Source organism: Corvus brachyrhynchos, unplaced genomic scaffold (genome assembly GCF_000691975.1).
Source record: "Corvus brachyrhynchos isolate BGI_N302 unplaced genomic scaffold, ASM69197v1 scaffold62, whole genome shotgun sequence".
In the NCBI taxonomy this organism is placed as follows: domain Eukaryota; kingdom Metazoa; phylum Chordata; class Aves; order Passeriformes; family Corvidae; genus Corvus; species Corvus brachyrhynchos.
This window is the reverse complement of record NW_008236629.1, coordinates 787,479-813,265: the sequence shown is the minus strand read 5'-3', so window position 1 is coordinate 813,265 and position 25,787 is coordinate 787,479. Positions and strand designations below refer to the sequence as shown.

Here is a 25,787-nt window from a genome sequence, read left to right as displayed (position 1 = left end):
TTAATTAACACAATTTTTTTCTTCCTTTTTTAAGTACTGAAGTAGCCATGCTTTAGGAGACACTGAAAGAAGGCCAAAAGGTTTTTATTTTGAGGGCTTGATGAGATAATGTGGTTCTTTTTTTTTTTTTTTTTTTGACTGATTTATTTGTCCAGCAGGTGAGAGTTAATTATCTTTAGGACTGATAATTGTAGATAATCACAAATAGAGGGGTCCTTTGGGCAGAATATAAAGCAATATCCTTTCTGGGGCACTCTGTGCCATGTACTTGGAAACAGTTCTCACAGAGGATCCACATGTAAGGTGGGATCCTAATTGAATGGGTCTTGGAAGAAAGAAATTTTACTGACTTATTTTTCTAAAGTGAAATGAAAAATAGAGCGCCTGGACCTCCTTTTCTCTGATTATAGTGTCAGGATAAATGAATTACAAAAATGGGAGCTGAGAGGGGATGTTAGTACACGACTAACGGAAAAAAAAGGATTTTAGCTATAATTATTATGTTTCAGGGTTTCAGGGAAAGAAAACTCCAAGATATGGAGTAAGGAGGTTTTGTCCCTCAGGGAATCCAGGGAAGTAGACCTGAAGGCAGACATTCTTAAGGCCTTCTAATTGATTTTTATGTCCTACTTAACTAGCTTTGAAAAATCTTAGCTTCTGTTACATGGGACTCTCCAACACAGAATCCCAATATTTTGTCTGGATTAATACTAATTTCAATGGGAACAAATGGCACACTTATAATATTACAAAATAGATGGGTCAGAAAAATTGTTAGTTTGTGTGCAGCTGACTTAGCTTCTTTTCCCCTTTTCCCTTTTTCTCTTTTTCTATTCTTTTTTGTTTTTCTCCTCCTTGTTTTTTTGAATTTAATCGAAACCATCAATCTCTATGGTTTTTTTGTTGTTTAAGTGCATTGCAGTTGTGTCAGGTTGAATCTCCAGTTGTCAGGGAACCATCAAATCCACATGCTATATGGGATAATTATGCTGGAATTTTAAATATGGTGATGTGTTACCATGCACTAGTATCATTGTTGATATCTCTAAAATATCAGCTAAACATTTCAGCTGTCTTACCATTTTTAACTCTTGGAAATAGTGGTAGAATGGTAAAACTGGGCTTTCAGAATTACCACTCCCCCTGCCCCCCATATATATAGATATATATAATATATCTTTGCTCAAGGGCTTTAGCTTTCTGTTACTATTCCAAGCCTTGTCTATGCATATGTAGGTGTTACACTATAAAAAAAAATGTACCAAGGAGTTTGCATCTGGTAAATGTAGCACAAGTACAGTTGAGTAGGTGTTTAAGTCAAAGTGCAGTGAAAGAACCTGATGAAGATGTATCCTAAACCCTTTCTGTGGCCTGAGTGCGACAGCATCAGGCACTGAGGGATGTTCAGTGACTCAAAGCCTCCCAAGTTATCTAAGTGTTCTCAACTCTACATAATTCTTGATGCTTTGTCAGGCCAGGAAATTACAGACATGTAATTTGTTTTCATTTTTCTTTCCAGAAAGACCTTTTCTTTTTGCTCAGAGCAGGTCATCACTTATATCTAAATATAAAAATATATATAGGTAATAGATATTAAAAAATTGAGGATAAATAGGCACCCATAGATATAGATAGTTGATTTGAATAAAAAATCAATGCAATTCCATTCTGTCGTGTAAGAGAATTTCAGTTTGGTCCAATCCAGACCTCAAGAAGCTCATTAAAGAGACTTAACTGCATGGTGAATTACAGTTTGAATAATATTTTATATTTTTTATACTGTTGTTTTCAGTCATATGACTGAGCTGAAAGAATATACCCTCTTTTAAACACAGTAAGCCAATTCTTCAGCAAAATTATTTTAAACATTGGTCTGCATATGAAAGGCAAGGGAACCTGACACATTATGTATTCAAAAGATAAAGGGAGCCAAAAACTACTGAAAGTATTGTTAATTTTAGTACAATTTGGCAAGAAAAATTACATCCAAATGGTAAGCTAACAGCTCCTGGTATGTGTATTGTTGCATAAAGATAGTATTATATAATGAACAAAAATGTTATTATTTTGTGTTAAAGTTGCACGTGGAGAACCCTTATGAGACTGTATTACAGTCATGCCAGGAGACTCTGCTATAGCTGCAAGTACACCCATAGGAAGAGATTAAAAAGCTATCATTCCACATGGTGAGAGTATAGTTGAGACCCAGAGAGAGAGAAGAGAAAAAAAATGGCCAAGTATTATAATGCAGGTCAATGCCAACGCCGCCCTTTCGGTCTTTGTGTGGTTGATTTCCACAGGGGCCTGACAAAAGTGAGTCTCTGCAGAGTGACCCTGGATGTCACTTCCAAGCCACATCCTCTGCAGCCCCCACAGCTTCTCCAGGTGTAGAGAGTAACTCTGGAGTGCAGTTTGGATTAGCTGTAAAGCTCTCTCTGTACTTGCTACATCCTTCCAACAGCACAGTACTGCAAGGGTTTCTTGTGTTTGAAATCCCGGCCATACTTCTTGGGGCTTGTAATGCTGTAAATTTTCATTCAGGGCTTAATTTACCTTGTAGTGCCTTCAGTACACGGATCTGCACATGTAAATGCTACAGAAACAGCCCTGTTGTGAAAGCTTTCTCTGTTTTCTTTAATTCAGTCGTATTGATCAGGAACGCCCGAGCCTGTGGCTGTGAAAATGCCGTGTAGCTCACCAGAAGTTCAGAGGTGTTTTTTGTGTCCCAGCACACCATGTGAGTGACAGTGGGCTGGTGCAGGAACTCCAGGGAAATTTGAGTCCCTTGATGTGGGAGCAGGGAGCCAGCAGCATTTACCACCTTTCCCCGGGCAACAGAGGAGGCTTTTGCTGTCTGCAGCCGATGAGTTATAACTGGAGCTCCTCCTCTCCCTTCAGCCTTCCAAGCAGCGTGGTGTATGTCTTGTGGTTCTTATCTGCTCAAAAGTATGCACACAAAGCTTATCAGATCTGGAATGCTAGCACCCTGCCTTTTAAATGAAGGAATAAATGCATATTTAGGTATTTCTTTCATCTGCACGGTGAATTAGATGTTTTTGGTGTTTTCAAGTGTAATTTTAGTGGTAGATATAGTAATATATTTAAATTAGTTGTTGGAGATATGCAATACTTTTTTTCATCAAAATCCTTTTTAGACTTAAGTTGATGCTACGCTATGAAGTGATACTACATACATTTTTTATTCTATGCTCACGTCCTGTAATGATTGGATGCTTCATAGATCTGCAAGCAGACAGCAGAGGAACCTTCCTGAATTGCCTGTTGGAGACCTTTACAAAATAACACAATTATTTGTTAGAGAGGAGATGATAAGGAGCTTTTACAGCCAGTTATATAATGTAACACTGCCAGGTAATGTGCCACTACCGAGTGACACCCTTTTGGGAAAGACGGGGAACCACTGTCTGTGGAGCTTGGCAAAAGTGGTGATGTTTATGGGGCTCCTTTTCTTTAAGAGGTAGTTTACAGAAACACCATCATTGTATGTGTATGTTGACATGTTTTTTGTAGGCAGATGTGAGGTTGCTCTAAACTGGAAGTCATGTAGTTTACGTAAGTGCTAACCAGAGCTAAACTGGATTAGAGTGGGTTTGTGGCCAGTCATCTCCAAGTGTGGGCAGAGTGAGCTCATATCTCCCTGCAAAACTGTGGAGATGTAGCCTATTTTAGGTACTTCTTTTGAGCCTCGTTTCTGTAATAACGACATCACAGCTTCTGGGGTGTAGAATTGTAAAGCATCACTGCTACAGAGGGAAGAAATAGTAGCTCCTTTTTGTGTATGAGGAACTAAGAAGCACAAAGCAACTTCTGCTAAAGGTTGAGCAGAAAATCTGTAACAAAAGCAGCAACTGAGTACAGAGCTTTGGAGACCAATTTTACACTCTATGCGCTGTGGTGTGGTTCTTAACTCACTGTGATGCAATGTGTTTTAAAATTACCACTTGTGGAACAGGTGGCATGCCCTGATTCCTTCTTTGATGGATCACTTGACTGCAATCTCTGTTAAGGAGTACAAAAATCCAAATGAAGATTACTGCAGAAGGACTATTCTAAAATGAAAAGCGAGAGGGAAACAATGTGGTAGTTAGTTTGGATTGGTTGGATTTTTTGTTTGTTTATTTGTTTGGGGATTTTGGTTTTTTTTTGGCTATGCATAGAACCAAGAATAATAAAGATTTCAAGAAACAAGCCAGCAAAGGTGGTAAAATACAATCCTTGAGTGTTTGAGCAGGAGTGAAACAAAGGGAAGATACCAGAAATTTGCTCATAGTGGTTAACTACTGCGTTTGCTTTCCTGTTTTAAAATGATCATGTATGAAGAATTTTCTGCGTGTAAGTAAAACATTTTTCATTAACCATCTTGAAACTGTGCCCTTTATCTGAATTAAGGAAGATTTTTAGAAATCTGGTTCAAAGGTTCTCCTTACAATCAGCCTACTCCTTCTTTAATTTTTGTGATTCTGTCTAGACATTTACAGGCCATTAATGATGCTTTAATTGTGAAATGTTGCACGTTTAAGGGTGTGAAATTGCTATGTGATTCAGGCCCTAAATGTGTAGTTTCATTTCTGTATTATTCCTTTTTCTCATTTCACATCATGCTATAATTCTGAAAATAGTTTTTTAACAGTTTTTAAATGATACATATTTTAGTCCCAGCAGCCCACAATGATAGGCCACATTCTCAAATGATATAACATGATGCCATGCTTTTTACTAAATAGCTGCTTCCATTTTTTGCTTCCAGGCTTCCTTCATGCTCACTGGTGACTGTGCACAGAAAATACAGGCTACCTGTAGAGGCTCTATCTTAGAAACATCAGGATATTTTAATTAAGGATTTTTTAAAATTAGTAAATATTTTTTCTGCTTTCCAAAACCATTTAATTTTTTTTTTTCTGAAAACTGGTACCTATTGGAATTATTAAGAGCTGACTGGGTGAAAAGATGGCTATTTGATAACTGACATTTGGCTTTTCATGGAATTTTCTTTTGTTCATAACACATATGGTAAACAAGGTCCTACCATCATTTAGTGATGTCCATAATCTGTTTTATGTCCAGTGTTCTCTTGGTGTCAATATGTGCTCGCAAGGCAAGCAAAAGCTTAGCTTTTTGAAAATTGAGTTATTTTGAGGGATTCTGTTAAATTGTTGGATGACTGTGTAATATTCTTAGGTCAATGAGGAGTGGTTACCTTTACTAACTCTTTAGCAAAGGTACCTGAAATCAGAGCGTAAGCTGCTCTAACAGATTTATTTCCCCCCTTTCATAGTGGCACTGGGAGAGCAAATCTTTGATAAGGATGGTAGCAACCTTCCAAACATGCAGAAATTGCAGGTATTCAGAATGGTTTGAGAGCACTTAAACTGCAAAATATCGGAGTGAAATTTCTGGTGGGATTTGTACCAATTAAAACAACAGAATACTTTAAAGACAGCTTTGTTCTTTTATATATTTATGCAACAGCTGGTCACCTGTGTGGTCACCTGGAGTTCAACTCAAGACATCTAAAGTGAAAATGTAGATGGTTTGAGCTAACAGAATAATTTGTTATTAATGTTGTGATGTCAGTGTTTGATGGACGGAAAGTTTTCTATGTAGATAAGAAACTAGGGTTTATTTTCAGTTTAAGGAAAAGTACTTGGGCATCTAAAAATAATAAAAGTGATGGAGGCTATAGAATATAGGACTACAGGTGTAAGAGAAGAAAAAATAGATAACAACTACTCCATCTAATCAGGTCATGTGGCTTACTTTTGTGTGTCTATGTGTTAGCTATGTTGTCTTTCTTTTGGGCAGAGAACCGTGCAAAGTAAGATGAGTCCAGGCAGTAAGACAAAGGTATTTTCTTCCATGTAAAGTCTAGATACCTCATACTTGAATTGTCACTATGAATAGCTGTTTCTGGTCGATTAGACTGTTTTCAGCATTTTCCTTGCACTCTGCTTGTGTTGGTAGACTGTGGGTATTACTGAACCCTTCCTTGATTGCACTATTTTATTAAATTTACTAAGGGAAAGTGGTTGAAAGAAAGGTCAGTTTTGTACAGTCTGCTGAATGCAACAGCCACCCCCACACTGATGAGTCCATTTCGAATAGATCAGGCTCTTTAGGGTTGGGATTTTTTCCCCCACACTGACCAGCTCCATAATGGATAAGCTTGCAGCTGATTCACAGTTCTGAGGTGTTATCTGGGCAACAAGCTCGGGATCACTGGGTACAGTTACCCCTGTTCTTCTCCCTCACTTGCACTGTTGCTGTAAGAATCAAGGCTTCACATACCTATTGTTCTGCAGCATTTTTTACCAAATGGAACTTTTCCCCTGGTAGATCTCCAGAGTGCTAAAGCTAAGTTTAAAATTTTGTATATTTAACCTTTCCCCCTAATTGCTTGGCCAGAATAAAGGTTTGGTGCTTTGTTCCTAAATTCTCTACATGAGGTGGTGTGCATTAAAGTGTATTTATACTTTCAGATTAATTAACTGTGACCTCATGAACCACTGTCCTTGTTTAATTGGTGGCTCCAAAGCACACTAATGGCATAAATCAGCTGATAATGAGATTCAGACTTGCTTTTAAAATATATAATAATAACACTGCATTGATAGAGCAAATGAGATTTGTTGACTCTCTGTTGGTATTACAGGAGAGAAGACACAATTAAATGTGTACTTTCAGGATGGGGGAGGGCTTGGTTGGAATGAATAATATGCACTTCAGGGTGGGTGTATGAAATAAGGAGGATATTCTGCATCAAGATAAGTTTGGTATTCTCTCCTTGTCTCTAGGCACTGTGCAGTACTGGCTGGTGCACTTTAGGATACAGAAATGTTGTGGGAAGGTGTTTCTTAAAGATTACTGGGGGCTAACAAAAATGACGATTTCATCTTTAAATATAGTTACATGTTTTTAAACTGAGCTTACACCCACTGTTTTATGAACTGCAAATTAATCAGATAGCTCACAGAGAACAAAAAGGTTTTGACCTAAACTAGTTGCCCAGGCTCCATTACTATTTTCAGTTTAATGTTACCCATATCCATCCTCACATTTTGGAAAGAAAACAAGGGCTGTGCAACAAAGTTTCTTTGTTTTCCTAAGAACTAAAAATGTGCTGTATGTAGACCAAACAATAAAAATAAACTACTGAACTACCTTCTAATGCATGGGGGTTCTGGAGAGAGGAAACCATGGATATTTAGAGGCATAAAGTGAGTCATTGTGCTAGTTAAAGAATTTTATAAGGCGAGCTCTGTGGGTTTGAGTTGCATCTGTTACCTTTCCAACTAGAACTGAGGGGTATGCAGGAAAAAGAATGTTGGATTTAATCATGCCTTATAGTGACTGCATTGTACTTAGGCTAAGCTTCTAACTGGGATCTAGACCATAAGAGAACAAAATCGTTAGTCTTTCTTCTTTGTATAAATTTTGCCTTAGATAGGTTCCAATTAAACGACCTAAACAATAATTTTACACCAGGTAAGCGGCAAAATGCTGTTAACAAAGTACTTAAATAAAAAAAAGTAATAAATGTTCTGTAACACTTGAGAACATAAAAAAAAAAAAGCAAAAACTCCAAGCCAAAACCCCCCTCACAGCTATTTTCCTTATTAAAAGATAACCATGCTTGCATTTATGACAGTTCTTAGAAGCCATAATGGACTGGGTTGCTATGGTGTGAGATGCAGAACAATGAAATAATTGTTTCTCTTGGTATTGGCTTCCTGGAAACAAATTCTGTGTAAATTACTTGGCTGAAAGCGTGACAACAGTCTTGTATTCTGTTTTATTCAGTTCATGGTAAAAACTCGTAACTATTTTATAATAATAAAAAAGTAACCTTTATCAGTTCTGGGCTTTCTTTTGTTTCAACTTTTTTTTTTCTTTTATATTTTCAGGTCAGTTTCATGAATTCATGATTTCTGGGAGCTGGGGCTGATTTTCTTGTGTATTTGTAAGTATTTATTATTTTCTCTGTTATGTGCATCTTTCTACTGCTCTTTTGACATGGGGAATAGAAGAAATTTTAAAATGTCACTGTTGTATCACAGTTTTAACATGTTCATTTAGCAAGAATTTGACCTCACTACTTTTAAACTTTTGGTAGGTTTTTTGCTACCAACTTATGCTTCTGCTATTCAGAGGAGCTACAAATTCTGAATTAACAGTAAATATTATTATTCCAAGCTTTATTTTTGTTTTTATAATAATAACAATGATGGGAGAACAGCTTACAGTCACACATCAATGGTGGCACTTGCTAATGACACCACTGCGTCATGTTTTTGCAATGAAAATAATTTCTAGAAAAGAACTGGGGCTGTGACTCAAGATAGACAGCACTTTTAGAGGAAGTGCTGTATGGTGTTATTGAGGAAACACTAGGATGATCAACATCTGCTGAACTAGAAATACATTTTTGTATCCCTTGGAGGAAGCTGACCTCTATGGTTGCAGAAAAACCTTGGTCATTCAGGCCACAGCTCAAGAACATGTTTCAGAGTATGCCCAAGTTCAAACGCATCAAATGGACTACACCTAAAGAGAAATGCTTTGAGAAAGGGAAAGCCAGAGGAGAGCACCTGGGAGGAAGATAGTTATTCATGCAACAAATAGAAAGCTTTCGGAATTGCTGTTTAGCTTTAGTCAAGTATAATAAGGAAAATCTAATGGGCCTTAGACTTGGCATGATATAAATTATTGCAATACCTCTTGTATGATGTAGTATAAATGAAACCAATCTATGCAGCTTGTTCTCTTAAGTCACAAATACAGTTTATGAAAAAATATTTATTCAATCATTTGTGGAAAAGGATGTTCACAAAACTGCATTCATCAGGGAAAAAATATGGCTGGTTCTCCTCTCAATATGGAAATATGTTCAATTTGTACTAACTCTTCCTCTTTACAAATGTTCGTTTTCACATATGGTTTTGCTATGCTATTTGCACTTTCCTTCACTTACAGGTCAGCATTTTTTTAATGAGCATTGTCAGTCAGAGATAAGAAAAATATTATCAAATAAGATAAACAGTTTAAAACCAAGTATTACCATTGAAAAATAGTTCTGAGAAGGAAATATAAAGTGATTACTGAATTGAGAGTGAGGAATTTGTTATATTCCTTCTGGCTTTGTTACTGCATTTTTTTTTAAGCCATCATTTTCTTTTCATCATTTTTCTCTTCTAAAAATGGAAATTGTAACATAAGTCTATACAAAGAGCACCTCTTTATACCTCAATATGGAGCACACTTTCCAAGGAAAGCAATGCAGTAAATTCAATGGTAGTTTCATGGTGAACTTTTTGTGTACCAAGCTAGTTGGGTGAGAAGTTGTAAGTATTGTTTAGTTCATGTTCATCTAGTGTTACAAACATAAAAAGGGCTTTAGTAATTATATTGTGGACTGCTGATCTGAGTCCTGCTCTTCTTGGCTGACATCAACAAAGAGCTGTGGTAAACAAAAGTGGCATAAAAAAGTACTTGGACAACAATTCTTGTATTTAGATCAATCAAGTAAGTATTTAAACTCCCATGAGAAGTATGGACTGTTAATATCACACAACTGCACACTGGCTGTTGCAGGGCAAGTTGTTAGTACAGCTGAGGCACCTGACATACTGTGGCCATGAGAGCTGGGATGTGGTTCAGCAGCCTGAGCAATGGAGCTGAGTAAATGACTGTATGAAATGATGAGCCACAGCCTGGCTCATGATAGGTGTCCTCTGCAACCCAGACTTCAATTACAGTGACATGAATATCTGGGGAAGCCAACACTATGCTGACTGTTCTTCTCTGCTTAAAGGACTTATTTTAGTGTTTAGCACTATATGTCTAGAAACATATGCAAACCTTAAGTTCACATAAACTGAAAATAAAATAAAATGTAGGAGGTACAACCGATGGATTCAGCCCTGTGTTTCCTCACATACTGAGAACAGCACTAAAGTATAGCTTCTACAGTAATATAGGATTAGATCTTCTTAAATCATCTCTATTTTACCTCTCCAAACTTACAAATATTCTGTACATGAGTCAGGCAGATACAGACTCTTACTATGCACTAACAGGACTATGTACAGTGTCATAAATGGAGACAAATAAAATAGACCAACAGGACAGCTTGTGACCTGAGGTACCTTTCCATTTAAAGACTTGATTTCTGCAAATACTTATGCATGTGAGCTGACCATTGAAGCTGATGGACTGAGGATCAGGGCCTGAGGCTGAACAAATAGGCCCTAAGCAAAGGAGAAGATGGGAGCTTTGGGGGTCGGTGTGGAAGACAAAAAGTTTGCACGTATCAGGACTTTTGAGAAGATTCAATTCGAAGCAGTATTTACAAAATGCTAATGAGAGGTGTATACCTTTTTCATGTTATGCTATAATATTTGGGCATGTTTTTATAGCGTGTTTGTTTGATCTGTACTCCAAAGGGAAGCAGTGCAGATCAGTGCTAGGAAGATTGATCTTTGAAACTGTGCATATTTTTATATGGGAATACAGCAAGATCAGCTAAATACTGCTATAGGTCTATACCAAAGCTATTTCAACCAGGGGCTATAATAACTTTTTCCTCAAATTTTTGAAAGTTTTGTCATAGATGCATTCTGCTGTAACATGTAATTACTTGGATCATCCAGTTCAGGCAACTTTGGGATTTTTTTGTCATATTTGGCTAGTCTAGCTCAGGAGAAAACAGGATTGATGATTCATACAAAAGTAAATTTCATGGAAAATATGACATTTGTGCTTTTGTTTTACGCCCACAGAGTAATTGTCCTAACTAAAGGTTACTTTTTTTTTCAGGAATGTGGTTTTAACATGGTTTAATTTATTTAATTGTTCTTTCAAGTAGGTTTGTCCAGTAGTAAACTGCAATAGTTATTTAAAGATATGGATGGCAAAATAAGTGTCCTCTAATAACAGAGCATTTAGACCAAATTTTGCTTGTACATCAGCAATTAGATATATCTATTTACTAGCAGTTCAGTTTCTGTGTAAACATTTTATTGTGACTTGGCTACCATGTGAAAACACTGACAGAGAGAGAAAAATAAAACCTGAAATGAGAGGTGTTGAAGCCCATGAAACTTCAGTGTCTTGAAACACCTGTATTGAAAACATGGTGAAAATAATATAATTGTATTTGGGAATAAAATAAAATTTCTTTAAAAATGAACACTAGTATTTTTTTCCAAAGAAGGTTTGAGAATAAAGCCAGAAAACTTAGGGAGCACACACATGCACACACATTATGACACAACAAAACTGACATAGTGGGTAGGTAAATTTTATCTTTTCAAACACTCTAATCAGCATATCAACAGAATCATGCTTTGCTTAAAATTCAATATTTAATATTTTTTCCCAATCTTATTTTTAAGGCAACTTTTATACTCTTTTTGTTTTTCTGTTTTGGACTGTTTCTATTTACACCACAGAGCATCTGGCCAAACAGATTTTTTCTTTGTATTTCTACCAGCTTATTTAAGAGGAGAAAATTATTTAATTTTGAATATTTGTATAGCAAAGTCAAAGAAAGCCCAGCTTATTTGGAGCAAAGGAAGGCATATATGTCTTTGGTGCTATTTACCTTATGGGTTTAATTGATAACATGTGATGTTCTACTGAATTACTGAATTGAGTTCATATATTTGGGAAAATATACAGTCTCTACTTTCTAGAAAAGCAATATACTGAACTGAAGTCTTAAAAAGTTGATCTCCATTTTTCTCTTCGTAAGACAGGATTGTTAATCACCATTTTGATCAAGGAGATGTTTGCTAGCTTATCACATACCTCTTTCTATAAAGAGATGAGTCTTTAAAAGCTCCTATTAATAAAGCAAAGTGATGCCTAACTAGAATCTCTGTTTGCTGCAACACCAATACCTTTTTTGGCGTGTGTGTGCTGCAGGTATCCGAGGCCTTTATCCTCTTATGCCTCCCCTCCTGCTAACATTGTGACATGCTAATGTAAAATGATCTGGTTGAACCATCATTTAACTAGACCCTCAGCAATTTGAAGCTCTGTTTTCCTGGGTTTATTTTATAAATTGTGACTATAAAATCAATTTCTAGTGGAACCCTATCTTGCTGGTTTTGTGTAAGGCTTGTAACACACAAATTTTCTGGTAAGAAACAAATTTCCAATATATAACATGTGGGACAAATAAATAGAAAAGAAGACACCTGCCTTGAAGAGTTTTTTTGTCTGAGAAAACTTTCCTAAATATGCGTATTTTAGATGTTTTTAAGAGAGAGTAGGTTGAGTAGAAAGATAATGAAAGCGGGAAAAGTATTTCTTTACACTCAGCTAAAATCTGATGCCCAAACACATTTGCTGGTGAGGATCTGATAGCTGCATAGCTGCATTCATCCAGAGCTTTATACTTGTACCTGAAGAGAGGAAGGTGTGGGAAAAGGACTCAAGGGGAGGGAAAGGTTGCTGGGCCACCCCTCCGCTAAGAACAGGACAGAACTCGAATACGAAAAATTCCGTTTGTTTTTCAGCATCCGATTCTCTCTCTAGCCTGTGCTTCCAGCTGGGATGTCTGATGGACTCCCCTGTGTGATTTTATCTAAAGCTGTGTGGTTGTGGGAGGTCACCTGGGGACTTCTAGTTCTAATAGAAGGAAAGTCTGTTGCCTGATGCTGGCCCAGAAACCTACTCCTATCTGAGTTCCCATTTACCTTCTGGGTGCAGCAGACATTTTTTGGCTGCTTCTCTATTAACTATACAGTCTGTGTCTTGGTAATAAGTAAAAAAATTAATAGGTACACAGAATGCTTGCATTGTGAAAGCGTTGTATTCATTTTAGACAGTTTTTCTTATAATAAACAAATAGTGCATTTAAACTACATTTGGGATTTTGATATTTAGCATAGCACAGCAGTCTCCTTCAATTCTTTGTGAAGAATGAAATGTATGGCACAAGAGAAAATACACAAAATAACAGTCTTAATTCACATAAACCCAAGGGGTTTCAGGCTGTAGACTCTTTAGCAGTTACTGGAACGAGGACACCAGTGTGGGCAAGAGCACCATCCAACCAGCTCCTGGCACATTGCACAAAGACAGGGGCCACACATGTGGTCTCTGCTTACTTTCTGATGAAGTTGAATCATTTAGTGAAACTGCTGCTAGAAATGCTTTTTCTTTTTCAAAGGACTGCCATGCTCTGTATATAAGCAAGGGCTTCCTTGCTCTGCTGCTGCTCCATATGTGTGCTGGATGAGATCTGTGCAATGCACTAGATCCATCTGTTGTCTAAAAACTCCTTTGAAAAAGTGCTAAGAAATAAATTGCAAATCCTCATCCAAACAATTCTATATGTTATTGCAGTTGTGTGCAATGCTTGGGAGAGAGGAATAGGAAATACTTGTGTTAAGAAGCCCAATTAAGAATGTAGAGGCAAAGTACTTGCACAAGTCCGTACCTGGACAGGTTTTCAGCGAGGGATTGACATTTGCAGAGCCCAGGTACTTGTAGAAGAAATGGTTGTTTATCACAAACCCAAAGCTTCAGGTAATTTAATAACTACAATGCAGTATCTTAGGAAAGCTGTAAAGAGAATTTTCTTTAAGCTATGCTGTGAGTAATAAATAAAGTAGGGTATTTCTCATTTTATGTAAATAACACAAAGAATGTCATATTCTAGAGTATGGATGAGCAATACCAACATTTGATGTCAGCATTAACTTTTTAAATCATATTACTTAAAAGGGTGAGGGTTATAGAGTGTCCACAGACAGCTTCATTTTCTCTCTGCCTTCCTAATGCCCATATACCAACGACTGTTTGATTAATTTATTGACATAAAACAGAATTACTTAGAACTAACCACTCATTCATCATAATCAGAGTTACAAGAGAGAGCAGACTAAGAGGTTAACTGCTTGCTAGATGTATCAAGATCTTTGCTATATACCAAAGCCTGACTCAATAGAAATCTGATAATGCTCTGCTGAAGGTAAAACATAAGTGTTAATAGCTAAATAAAAAAATTGATAAAGACTGTGCCGTAAAACACTCCCATTTTTAAAGTTAATTAAAAAGAGCTGATCAAAGTGAAGCCTGCATTAAAAGTGTTACTTTAAGATATTAAAGATAAGATAAAGTATAAAGGTCAGCTTTAAAAATAAGTGCATTTAAAAAAAAATTAATTTTCTATCAATTTTTTTTTCTTCTTGGCAATGTTTTCATTAATAATTAAAATACAAATAATGTGGAAATGTTAATTTTTAACTTTTAATAATTTAAGTTATGCACAGTGATGAGGAATCGATATTTTTGTGTGTCTACATTAAGAAGACATTGAAAAAAATCAATTTGAAGTAAGTGGGAGCAGCTTCTGTTCTTAATACATGCATGTGATGGATTCAGTAGTGTGCATCATAAAATATTCAAAGACTACACTTAATTGTGTAAATATAATCCTGGCCCTGAAACTTGGTCTCAAAGATGCTCCCTGCAGGATCCAAAAAGCCCCAGGGAGTAATTAATCCAATTCTCCAAAGCTAAAACAAAACAAGTTACATAAGTTTAATCACTCACTTCAGCCTTTCCCAATGAAACAGTTCACAAAGTGTAAAACTTCACTCAAAGTTCTTGTTTTCAGGAGCTGAGACACATGGTCTTGCAGAAAATCTAAAGTCTTGTATGGCAGCAGAGTGAAGAGGAATGAGTAGCTAGCAAACTGGCTGTGTATATGAAATTCCTTCTTTAGTGTATCTTTTCTACTCAAATGCTTTACTAGTTTGGAATATAACACGTTCTAAAAAAGAATTGGTGACTTGTACAACACAACTACAGTTAGATCTGCTGAATTGATCAGAGTAAAGCTCAGGAATCTGAAGCCAAGCTTAGGAAGATGAAAGCGAAGTAAAAAATTTCCCACCTCAACCCTCATAATTAACAACCTAAAACTTGAGAGGTGGTTCTACAGCAGGCATAAGGGATCAGAAGTGTGGTTAACTTCAGAGTCTATGTTATTAATTCTTGATTCTATTTCAGCCACAGTTTTATGAACACCACATCAGGCAGCGCTTTGCCTTTTAGAGACAAGTAAAAATGTTCCAGAATTTACCTGATTTACTAAAAATTTGTGATGTCCATTATTTCATTCTTACTTCTCCTGTATTTCTGAGATATACCCTACCTTAACGGAACACACCCTGTCAATTTATTTGAAATAGGACATTTTCTCTTTGTATGTCTTTAGGGTTTGTTTGTACTCTTGACATTGTACTTCTTTGTTCCATCTTTACCAAGTGTTTATAGTTTGTGTAAAATCCAGCAGTGACATTAAATAGCTGAAATTATTCTTTCTAAGATGCAAGTTCTCACTTGTCAACACAAGTTTTATGTCACTTTGCATCTTCTTAACCCAGTATTTTTAAAGTATGCTTAGAAAGTCTTAATTTTCTTAATTTGGAAGAGGAACATTTCCTCCTCCAAATCAGGATAGTGATTTTAATATAAATTTTTGAATAGCTGTTTACCCTACAACCATATTATATCTTCCCCACAAAAGAAAAGTCATTAGAAATCTCTTATCCTATCTTGCTTGGACAACTTTTTATCACTGCCAGGTCATTGGCCTCTTTAATTGATTATACTTTAAGGTAGCATCCCATCCTAGTAAATAGTCCATATATTTCCTTACTGTGTTCACTAAAGCCTGACTATATATCTGTGTTGGTAAGAAGTGGGAATAGGTTTGAAAGGAATCTTTTGCCCAAAGATTTGCTTGATTCAAACTCTAGTATATTCACTCACCTCTGAAATATCAGATATCGGCGGCTGTCCACTCCAAGATTTTTTTGATCCATTATGGGAACCTAATATGTTCTTGAATTTTTGGGTCTTGAAATGTGATAAAGAAACAAACCAGCTGCATTTCTGATCCTTGGCAGCCCCATTCCTAGATAATCCCATCTGGGAGGTGGCTATTACCGTCATGCCTGTGTATAATTTCTCTGTTAGTCACTTGCTTTTTGATCTCTTGCTATTAAAGATGCTTTTCTAGGGACATAATTGTAACTTTTAGAGGACAATGAGGGAAGCATAACCATACACATTCAATTATCTTTTTTTGCTGGATTCATCAAAACAGTTGCAAGACCTGTATGCTCTTACTCCAGATTCCAGATTTGTACATCAGGTAACATATATGCATCCTGCTTGCAGGTCAACTTGAATAATTATGTAATTCTGGAAAAAGAAAACTTTCTCTTCATGTAATTATTTTAACTGAATTTATACATTCTGATTGTCACAGTTTGCATTATGGTTTTGTTTCATATTGTGCAACACTGAGCAGTAAGTTATAACAATAATCAATGTTATGTCCTGTCTAAAGCATTTAGGCAGAGTTCATGCATTCAAAGAGAGTCGATTTTTCAAGACCTCATAGATTCTTGTACTTTACCCCAGAAACATGCTAACCTAGCTTTTTATAATATATTTTCCTCCCTTCTCTTTTTAATTCTGGTGTTTTGTTTCTGCGTGTGAATAAATTCCTTCATTTCTCCAAAGCAGCCATCCCTTTGAGATGCCTGTTGTTCATGGGTTTTCCCCACCCACCCACCTGCCATTAACTATTTGGTTACCACTTGAAATACTTCATCATCGAGATTCAAACTCATTGTCCCATGGCCATTGTTGCTTAGCAGAACACCCATGCTTGCTTTCTACACAAACACACACACAAATTATTAACTGAGTGGAACTCCTCCTCCTCTGTGCTCCAGAAGGAGCTGCTCCAAAAAGAAGCCATTTATAGTATCAATAAGCTGCTTCTCCAAACCATGTACAGATGTGTTATTCAACCAGTTAATATTGGGGTAGTTAAAATCACCCATTATTATTTTTCTGGCAGATTTTGCCACTTCATTAATATCTTTCAACATACTGAGTTGCTTGGCTGTTCCTTCTTTTACATGGCTTATATCATATCATGCCATCACAGCATATTCTGTAGTTTCGAGTTAATTGCCCAATTAACAGTGGTATTCATGAAGTGCTAGGAAAATTCCACAACTAATGATTTGGACAATTTCAAAATAGGTTGGTATTTCATAGTTTAAAATGTCAAACATGCCAATAGCTGCAAGCTTAAGACTGTGCAGGCTTAGAACCCAATAGCTTGAAAATTCTGTATCTCAAAAATCATAATCCAGCCCTCAGAATCATGTATTTCACTGTAGGGAAGTTCTGCACTACATTAATTTCTTCCTAGACCAGTTAGGTGGAAGCATGAAATGGGACCTCCTTGGCTTCTCTGGATTTTGTGAAAATATGGGATAAATACTTGTGGCAGCAGTGAATGCACTCTAACCCCCAACCTGGCCCCAGATGAGGTTTATGGCAGCACTGGGGACGCTGCTATTACAGTAGTTGTTTATATGCTTATCAGATTCAGGAAAATGAAGATGAGTGAGTTGGAAGGTTGTAGGATTTGCTGGGGCATTTTGTACTTTTCTTTCCCGTTGCCTGGATTAGGTAGGGATATTAACAATGCGTAGTTAGCTTTGATGGGTCATTGTTCCCAGATGCAACTGAGAGTTGCCAATAGACTCTCTAGGCAGTGATCTGATTTTTTTTGTTTTGTCTCACCAGCTGCCATGCAGAGATGCCAGGGGATACAGTGCCTCTCCTTTCTGCCTTTTCTGCGTACCTCCTGTGCCATTTGTGAGTTGTAGGACTGAGGTTATGCCATGGAATTAGTTTACAGAGTCTGGGGAAGGGCTGGGGCTGTAAAATAATTTCATTATCACCACCGAAAAAAGACAGTATTCATTCTCAGTCTTGAAATTCAGGGTCAGAGACATGGGTGTGATAAAGGAGACAAGCCACTGCCTCAAAGCTAAAGGATCACAGGCTCAGGGGGCATTTCTAACTTTTCACATAGAATCATAGAATATCCTGAGTTGGAAGGGACCCACAAAGGTCATTGAGTCTTACTCCTGGCCCTGCACAGAACAAATCACCCCATGTGCCTGAGAACATTGTCCAAATGCTTGTTGAGCTCTGTCAGGCTTGGTACTGTGACCACTGCCCTGAGGAGCCTGTTCCAGCACCCAGCCACCTTCTGGGTGAAGAACCTTTTCCTGATATCCAGCCTAATCCTCCCCTGACACTATTAGAGCATTTTAAATTTCCCTACTTATCCAGTCTATTGAGACTGTATTGGTGATCTAATGCAAACTGCTCAGAGGTACATACATATGTGATTAAGGCCTTAATTCAGCAAGGTGCCTTCAGTACTTTGAGGTACTTCATTGCAATAGACAGGACTTTGCAGGAGTTAAAATCCTGTGAATACTGAGGTCTTTGCTGTGATTTTACTGATTATGTAAGTATGGCTGCTGGATAGCTCTTTTTAAAAATTAAATTACTGAAATACTGTGTTGTTTAGATCTTCCTTTTAGTCCTTCTTGGAGTTGTGGCAGATTCTTTAGGATGTTATAATTTACATTTTATAACAAAAATATAGTGAATTGTCTTGTCTCATTTCTCTTGGCAACTCAGCAAACTATCATTAACATTTTTCATCAGTATTCTGTTTAGAGTTTTCTAAACTGAACAGTATAGTGGCAACAGCTCATTTTTAGATGCTGTTACAGTTCTTTCACATCTTTATAGTACTGTAGTAAAGCTGAATTTACTGGCTACCTTGAAAGCGGAGTAAGGCAGCATTAGAATCTACATTAAAGTGATTCAATACTCTTTAGAGAAAAGCCTTCTTAACATGAGATCAGATACAGTATGTGTTTTGGGGGTAGTTTTATAAGGATTGCCAATAAACTTGAATGCTACCAACAACAGCTGCTTTTTGAAATATTGCTCTGTCCAGCCCAATGAAATTTAGGGGAATTTTCTTTGCTTTGTAAGCACATGTGATCAACATTAGCATTCAGGGGAGCTGCACCTGCAAATGGAAGGAAGGCTATATCCTGGAGACTAATTTGGTGGTTTAACTTGGTAAAGATGGGAGGGATGAGCTTCCATGCACTTGTTTCTCCTTGAGAGTTAGTGCCAATCTCCTGTTTCTGGGGTAAGTACCATGCTCTGATATATTTTTTCTAAACATTCTTCTTGGTGGCCATTTAGGTTTTTTTCCGGTTTGGGTGTAGAGAGAGGATATTTGTTTTCATAAGTTTTCATGAGCTAAGGAAATGCAAACCCTTCAAGGTCATTCAGTGTTTGTGTCCAGGCAGGTTCACCTGTGGTTATTGCTCCTGGTTTTATGGCTCTGAGCATCTCACTTCATCTTTATTTCCTTTCTTAATCTTTGATAATTTTATTTATTTATTTATTTTTAAAGCTATAGTAGAAGGGATGGCAAAGTCTGGTGCCCAAAAGAGGGATTAGCCACAGATGGCTAACACTGCTTTCAATTATTACAATTATAAATACAGTAGTAGTAGTAACAACTGCTACTACTTGTATTACCATTCAGAAGGGACAGTTTTAAACTACTGGCATATTGATAACTCTAAAGCTACCCATGCTCACTAGGAAATATCTTACTGCTTTTAAATGGTACATGGTTCTCTATGTTCTAGTTAATACAGAAGCTATACACGTTTCTTCCCTTTTTACCATTTTTCAATAAATATGCACCAGGGATTATTTTCAGATTAAGCTTCAGTTGTAGAAATAACCTCTTCAGCCAATCATATTTCAGAGAACTTTGCATCTATATAGCTATGGAAAAAATTTGGGGTTTTTTTTGTGTAAGATATGTTCATACGTTTCCCATGTAGCACAATAGAGCATTTACTGTTCATCGAAGAAATGCTTTCACTACCTTGAATGCAGTAGTTTGGTGTTATTTCTTTCAAAATGTGACAGGTTTTATATTTTTTTTTTTAGGTCAGATTCAGCAAGGTAATTACATTGGAGCCTTAATAAATTTTGAGAATATGACCAATGAATGTCATCATCAAACAGAAAAATATTAAAAAGAAGATTAAGATATATTTTTAAAATGGTTGTCTCTGATTCAATTGAAGTTTTTGTTTTACTCCAAAGTAGAAACTATAAAATTAAGTGAACACCAAAAGAATTTCCTTCTGCTATTAATTAGTTGCACTAATTCTACAAACTGAAAAACAGCAGGGATGTAAAAAGTGATTGACCATTCATTGTTAATATAATCACAATATTACCATTAATTACTATAGTGAAAAATGCAGTATTACAGACTGAACAGAATGAAAGAGAATTATTTTTGCAGTTAAAAAATAGAAATGGCAATTAAGAGTTAACTTATTAACTTAAAATGCAATGGTGACAGAACATAGATATAATTAGTATAATGTAAGTTCCAAGATCTAGAAATATTTTGTGTTTACTCCAGCTGCAAACTAAAACTTTATTTTGTGGAAAATGGTATTTCTAATAAATATAATAAACTTTGTCTTTACAATTTAATATTCATTGTTGGTAACACTCAAAAATTTTGAGAACTGGTGTTCAACCTTCAGGTTAGGAGTTCCCAAATAATTGGCTAGAGCTATTAAAACAGGTATTTTTTACCCTTCCAGTAATGCATATGAAAAGTCACTGAAATGTGTTATAAATATGTAATTCTGTCCAGGGAAGGTATAAGTGATATTACTAAAGGGAACAGTTTTAGCCTTTAGCTCTTTGCACTGAAAACTAGATTACTTAACTGAGTCAAACTTGCTTTCTAATTTCTCTGCCAAATTTGACCAAGGATCTCCTTGGTGGTGTTGCAAAAGTCTGTTTGCAGAACCACTTTCTAAGCCTAAAAAATCTGAAAGAATGTTGAATTCTACTGTCCTAAAGTGTTCTTTCTCTCTTCAAAGATGTAGAATTACAATTTTTGGTATTTTTGTGAGTGGAAGGGAGAAGTTATGTGGTGTTAGGAAAAGTAGCATATTTTTTGAGACTTCTTTTTAAGAAAGCAAATACTTGTCTCACCAGAACAATCTCATGGAATAGCCCCTTATGCAGTGTTTAAGGCCAGTACATTTGAAACAACAGTCCTACAAACAGGGAGAAAAGAAAGAAAAGGATGATTCCTAATTGCAGATATGTCCTGGACTGTTTCTCTGTTTTGCTGTCAAGATTCTAAAAAACCTGAGTTTACAAACTTTAAACTCTAAAGGTGATCCCAGACACATCCTGTTCTTGGTTAAAGGTTCTGCTATATCACTGCTAGGACAAAAAAGTGAAGTGCCTCTCCACCAGCTGCAGAGAAAGAAGGTGATTTGAATGTTAATGAAGGACAGAAGTTTCATAGTAACAGAAAAACAGAGGCTCTATAGATAAGAGAATATTTTCCCAGGACGTCTCAGTCTGCAGTTGTTGTAACCGGAGGAAGTAATATTACTAAGGAAGTATTTAAATGTCTTTAACAGATATTAGATGATGAAGTGGAGTAGTCATTATATTCCTATCCAAGCTCCAGTGCATGAGAGGTCTATTGAAACACAGTCTTTTGAGAATATCCACTTAGTCCTGTTTCTAGACTCCCAGATTAGTTTGGGCATCCTATTAATCTACGGAATTCTAACACAAAAGATTTCTCAGAGAAGTTATTGAAGTTCCCATTTAATATGGCAATACAGATCATAAGCCTCAATGTTTTTATAAATTTAAATACCCACACTCTGCTCTTGCCCTTCTGTCTTGTCTGGAAAAAAATCCCTGATCCAACAGCACTGAAATTCTTTCCTGATATTTCCACATGAGTTCTTTTAACACGTATTGTACCGGACAATGCACTTAAATTGTTCATAGCTCTTGCTGCAAACATAAGAATTCCTTATTACTCCTGCTTTCTCTTTAGTTCTGGTCATTCATTGTTTCAGGAGCCCCATGACACAATCCATTCTTTTTAACTCTCTGATCCATTCATGTCCTACAAACACAAACTGGCATTCAGGGCCTTCTGTGCCATTCGCTTTTTAGCATTTGAGTCAACCTACTTATGCTTTAAGGTATTCAAATCACAGAAGGGCTTGGAAGGGACCTTAAAGATCATTTCATTCCAACCCCCTGCCATGGGCAGGGACACCTTCCATGAAACCAGGTTGCTCAGAGCCCCATCCAACCTGGCCATGACCACTTCCAGGATGGGGCATCCACAACTTCTCTGGGCAACCTCTGCCAGTGCCTCACCAGCCTCATGGTAGAATTTCTTCCTAACATTTAATCTACACCTCACCTACTTCAGTTTAACGCCATTCCCCTTTGTCCTATCACTACATGCCCCTGCAAAAAGTCCCCATCAGCTTTCTTGTAGCCCCCATTTAGATACTGGAAAGCTGCTCTAAGGTGCATAATGTTTGGCTATTATTGAAAGCATTATTATTGTCGGTGTCCTCAGCAGTTGTTGGGGTTTTTTTTAAAGCAGATTAACAGGAAAGCAGCAGTGAGCTCACAACAGCACCAATGAATTGCTCAGAGAATGGCTGTGAGCCTATAAAGGTACTGCATTTGTCATTCTGATGGATGACTTTTCCTGCCCATGAAATAAGGGAAGTAATCCGTCCTCATTCTGTTTGGTTCCCTCTAAGCAGAGGCATATATTTGGTTGCCAAACTCTCCTTTCCACTCTTCAACTAATCCCAGGGAAAGATGGAAATATGTTGAAAAGCCCATGACACATGGTGGATGAGTAGTTCTTTGCTCCCAGAGCACTCATCTGTAGTGCTTGACAACCCTATGCTTTTCCTTGCTCTTATTTAGTATCTTGATGGAATTGCTGTGGGATCCATTAAGATTAAATTTCTGCCATACATAGGAGATGTGTGGCTTTCTGGAATAATAAAGCCCAATTCTGGCTCTCTGAATACCCAGTAGAGAGCAGAATGAAGATCAACTGGCTTAAGCTAAAACCAAGGAACATACAACAAGTGGTGTCCCTCCAAAATGTCTTTCTCTGTTGAATGTATCTCACATTGACCTGATAGATTTCAGATAAATATGAATAATACTCACTTTGCAGGAGAAAAAATGGGAGCTCTATACCCAAGTGTTATTTCAAAATGTTGATTTGTGAGGACAATGGAACAATGAGCTCTCTTTTCCCCTTAGATTCTGGTTTTTTTGCTTTTTTTCCCACATCCCCACCCTGTAATTTCTTCTGTGTGAGATGACAGACTCTGAAAAGCACTTATGTAATAGTCCACAAGCCTACTTAACTTTCTTGCTAACTATCCTTGACTACTTAGTGTTGCCATCATTACCATGATATCTGAGTATTTTCCAATTTTTTTTTTTTTTTAAAAATAATGTTAACTTTAAATGATTTAAAAAGTGGGGAAGTGATAGCTTTGCTCACAGTTCCCATTCAGGAATTGAAACTCATATACAGAGTTTTGAGAATCCTCTCTTGCATCTTATATTGACACTGGTCAAAGATATAGAAATTGTAAGTTAGGTTGCTTTGTTTTTCCTTTTTTTCTTTTATTTCATCAGCATACATCTGCATTCAACAAACAGGGTGAATTAGCCACTGCTGAGGAGGTTCAGTGTCACCAGTACAAGTTCAATAGAATTATTTTGATTCGCCTAATCTAAGTTTAGCTTTATACCTCTAAACTATATCAAAGTGACTTTTGTGAATCACCCTTTTCATTTATTCATCTCATAAAATTGGTAAAATGTCAGTGGTGTCATGGGATTAAATATGCAGATGCTCCTTCTTTTCCCTATTTTTACACTTGTACAGGGAGATGCTTAAGGTTAATTCCAGATGGATATTAGAAGCTAAGTGAGAAAGTAACATGAAGAGCTCTGGAAGCTTAGACATGTCATCCTAGTTCTTTAAATATAATGCAGTCTGTTGTCATGTGCTGGTAACGTCAAATATCATCTGAGCATTCTTTGGACTATTTGTCTCCACGTGCTACTGGCACATGCACATACTTCTGTCTGTTTTTTAACAGTCCATGCTGGACTTTTCCTGTGTTAACATTGCTTCCTGAATGCAAACCTACTCTGCCAGCAGGAGAAATTTGTATCTGCTCCATGCATTAGTACAATCATGACTTAAAAGGCTACTCCTTAATTCCCTCCAGCTAAAGTTCCTTCTTATTCTATATTACAGTGTGAGGGTGTCTTCTTTTGAGGCAATGAGTTTCAAGCTGTTTTACATCTTTAATTTGTTCTATCAAGTAGTGCTGGATGCACAAAAGTCAGAATGTTCCCTGGTACAGCCTTTAGCGGTGCTTCTGTACAATTACCAAGGTAGGGGAAAAAAAGGGAAAGGGTAATAATTCTCAATGCTTGTTTTCTTACAATAGAAGGTAGGTGTGTAAATCAGGTATGGAATATAAATCAGACTTATTTTCATTAATTTTCTGGTTAATGTTTTGTTCATATTTACATCTTGGAAAGATGATTCTGGAGAACAGCTGAGTAGGAGGATTCTTCTCTGTAGTCAGCCCTGACTGATAGCTTTGAAGCGATCTCCTTTCCTGTCTGTGAGAACATATCATTCTACAGTAGATGGGATCTGCTGGGCATGCTCTTGAAGAAACAGACAAGTTAGCAACATTTTCCACTGGCAAATCTCCAGGGAAAAATATTTCTTATAGTTCTTGTATATCTTTATGCTTCATCTGCATGCTTTAATTTTTGTGTCTCAGTAATCTGCTTACAGGGTAGAAGTAGCTGCAGAGTTAAAAGTGGTCTCAGCTTTTGACCACAGAAGTATATTATTCCAGAGCACTTCTAAAGTATCTGAAGACTTAATAACCACAGTATCAGTTACAAAATGCCAGTTTCACTGTGCATATCTAGGGAATGCTTCAGATATCTGCCTCAGACAAGCTTGACAATAGACCCTACCAGGACCTCTGTGACCAGTCATTTCTGCCAGAAATCCCAGCAGATTTCTGTCAGAGTTTTGCTTTAGGTTTGGCAAAAGTTTGAAGCCAGCATGGTAGTTGTAAGGAGGTTTATAGAATGCTGGAGTATGTGAAAAATTCCTCTCAGTTCAATTCAGGAGTCTAAATCATTCTGCAAGTTTATAGTAGCAATGTGTAATAAATGTCCAAGTCACTTGTTTTAAAACCCGAGTGAGAATTCTCATTTGTTGCTGAATCTGAATTTTCTTCTTCAGGATCCTTTAAAATACATTACAAGAGGTTTTCTGTTGAAAACAGGATGAACAGAGCTTTGCTGACCGACTAATTAAAAGTTTAATCAGCTAACTGTACGTTTTGTGTAGTATTCCTGAAGCCTAAAGCTTCAGTGAAGATCAGATTGCTCTTTAAAAACCCGTTTGTGCAATGATTCCGTTTCCTCCTTTTAACTGTTTTGAGTACAGCTTCAGTGTGCTATGGTGACAGGGTGAGGAGTGGAGCTGCCTCACCCTCTGAGCAAATAGCTGAATCCAGGAAATGTAGTCCTTAGTGGTAAACTTATGGAAAGGGATCAAAAGTGTTCTGTCAGGTAAAAAAGTTAGAGAAAGCTAATACATTCTTTCATTTTTGAGTTTTTTGAGAGTTACCTTTTCAATGCTTGTTCCTTTGCACTCTGAGCTGGATGGCAAGTTGCCACTTGTTAGTTTGTCCCATCCTTTGGTGTGATCTTAAAACCTTTGGGATATTAGTTTCTGAAAATTTTATGTGCTATTCTGTATTATTGCATCTAAACACTAAGTTTCTTTCAGTAGAGTACATTAAATGCATATGACAGAGAAGCACAAAAAACACATGGAAAAAGTGAACTGGATAATGAAATTCATTGTGGTTAGACAACTTTCTAAAAAG

At 36.8% G+C, this 25,787-nt stretch overlaps 1 protein-coding gene across 6 annotated transcripts in view; it reads left to right on the top strand.

Moving 5' to 3' along the window:
- The window catches only part of SOX6 (SRY-box 6), a 374,497-nt gene that overhangs the window by 47,978 nt on the left and 300,732 nt on the right, over nucleotides 1-25,787 (top strand). For all 6 annotated transcript variants that reach the window (XM_017726582.1, XM_017726580.1, XM_017726583.1 and 3 more), the window contains exon 3: nucleotides 7,923-7,978. The gene's annotated coding sequence lies outside the window, so the exon portion shown is untranslated. The remainder of the gene's footprint in view (nucleotides 1-7,922; nucleotides 7,979-25,787) is intronic.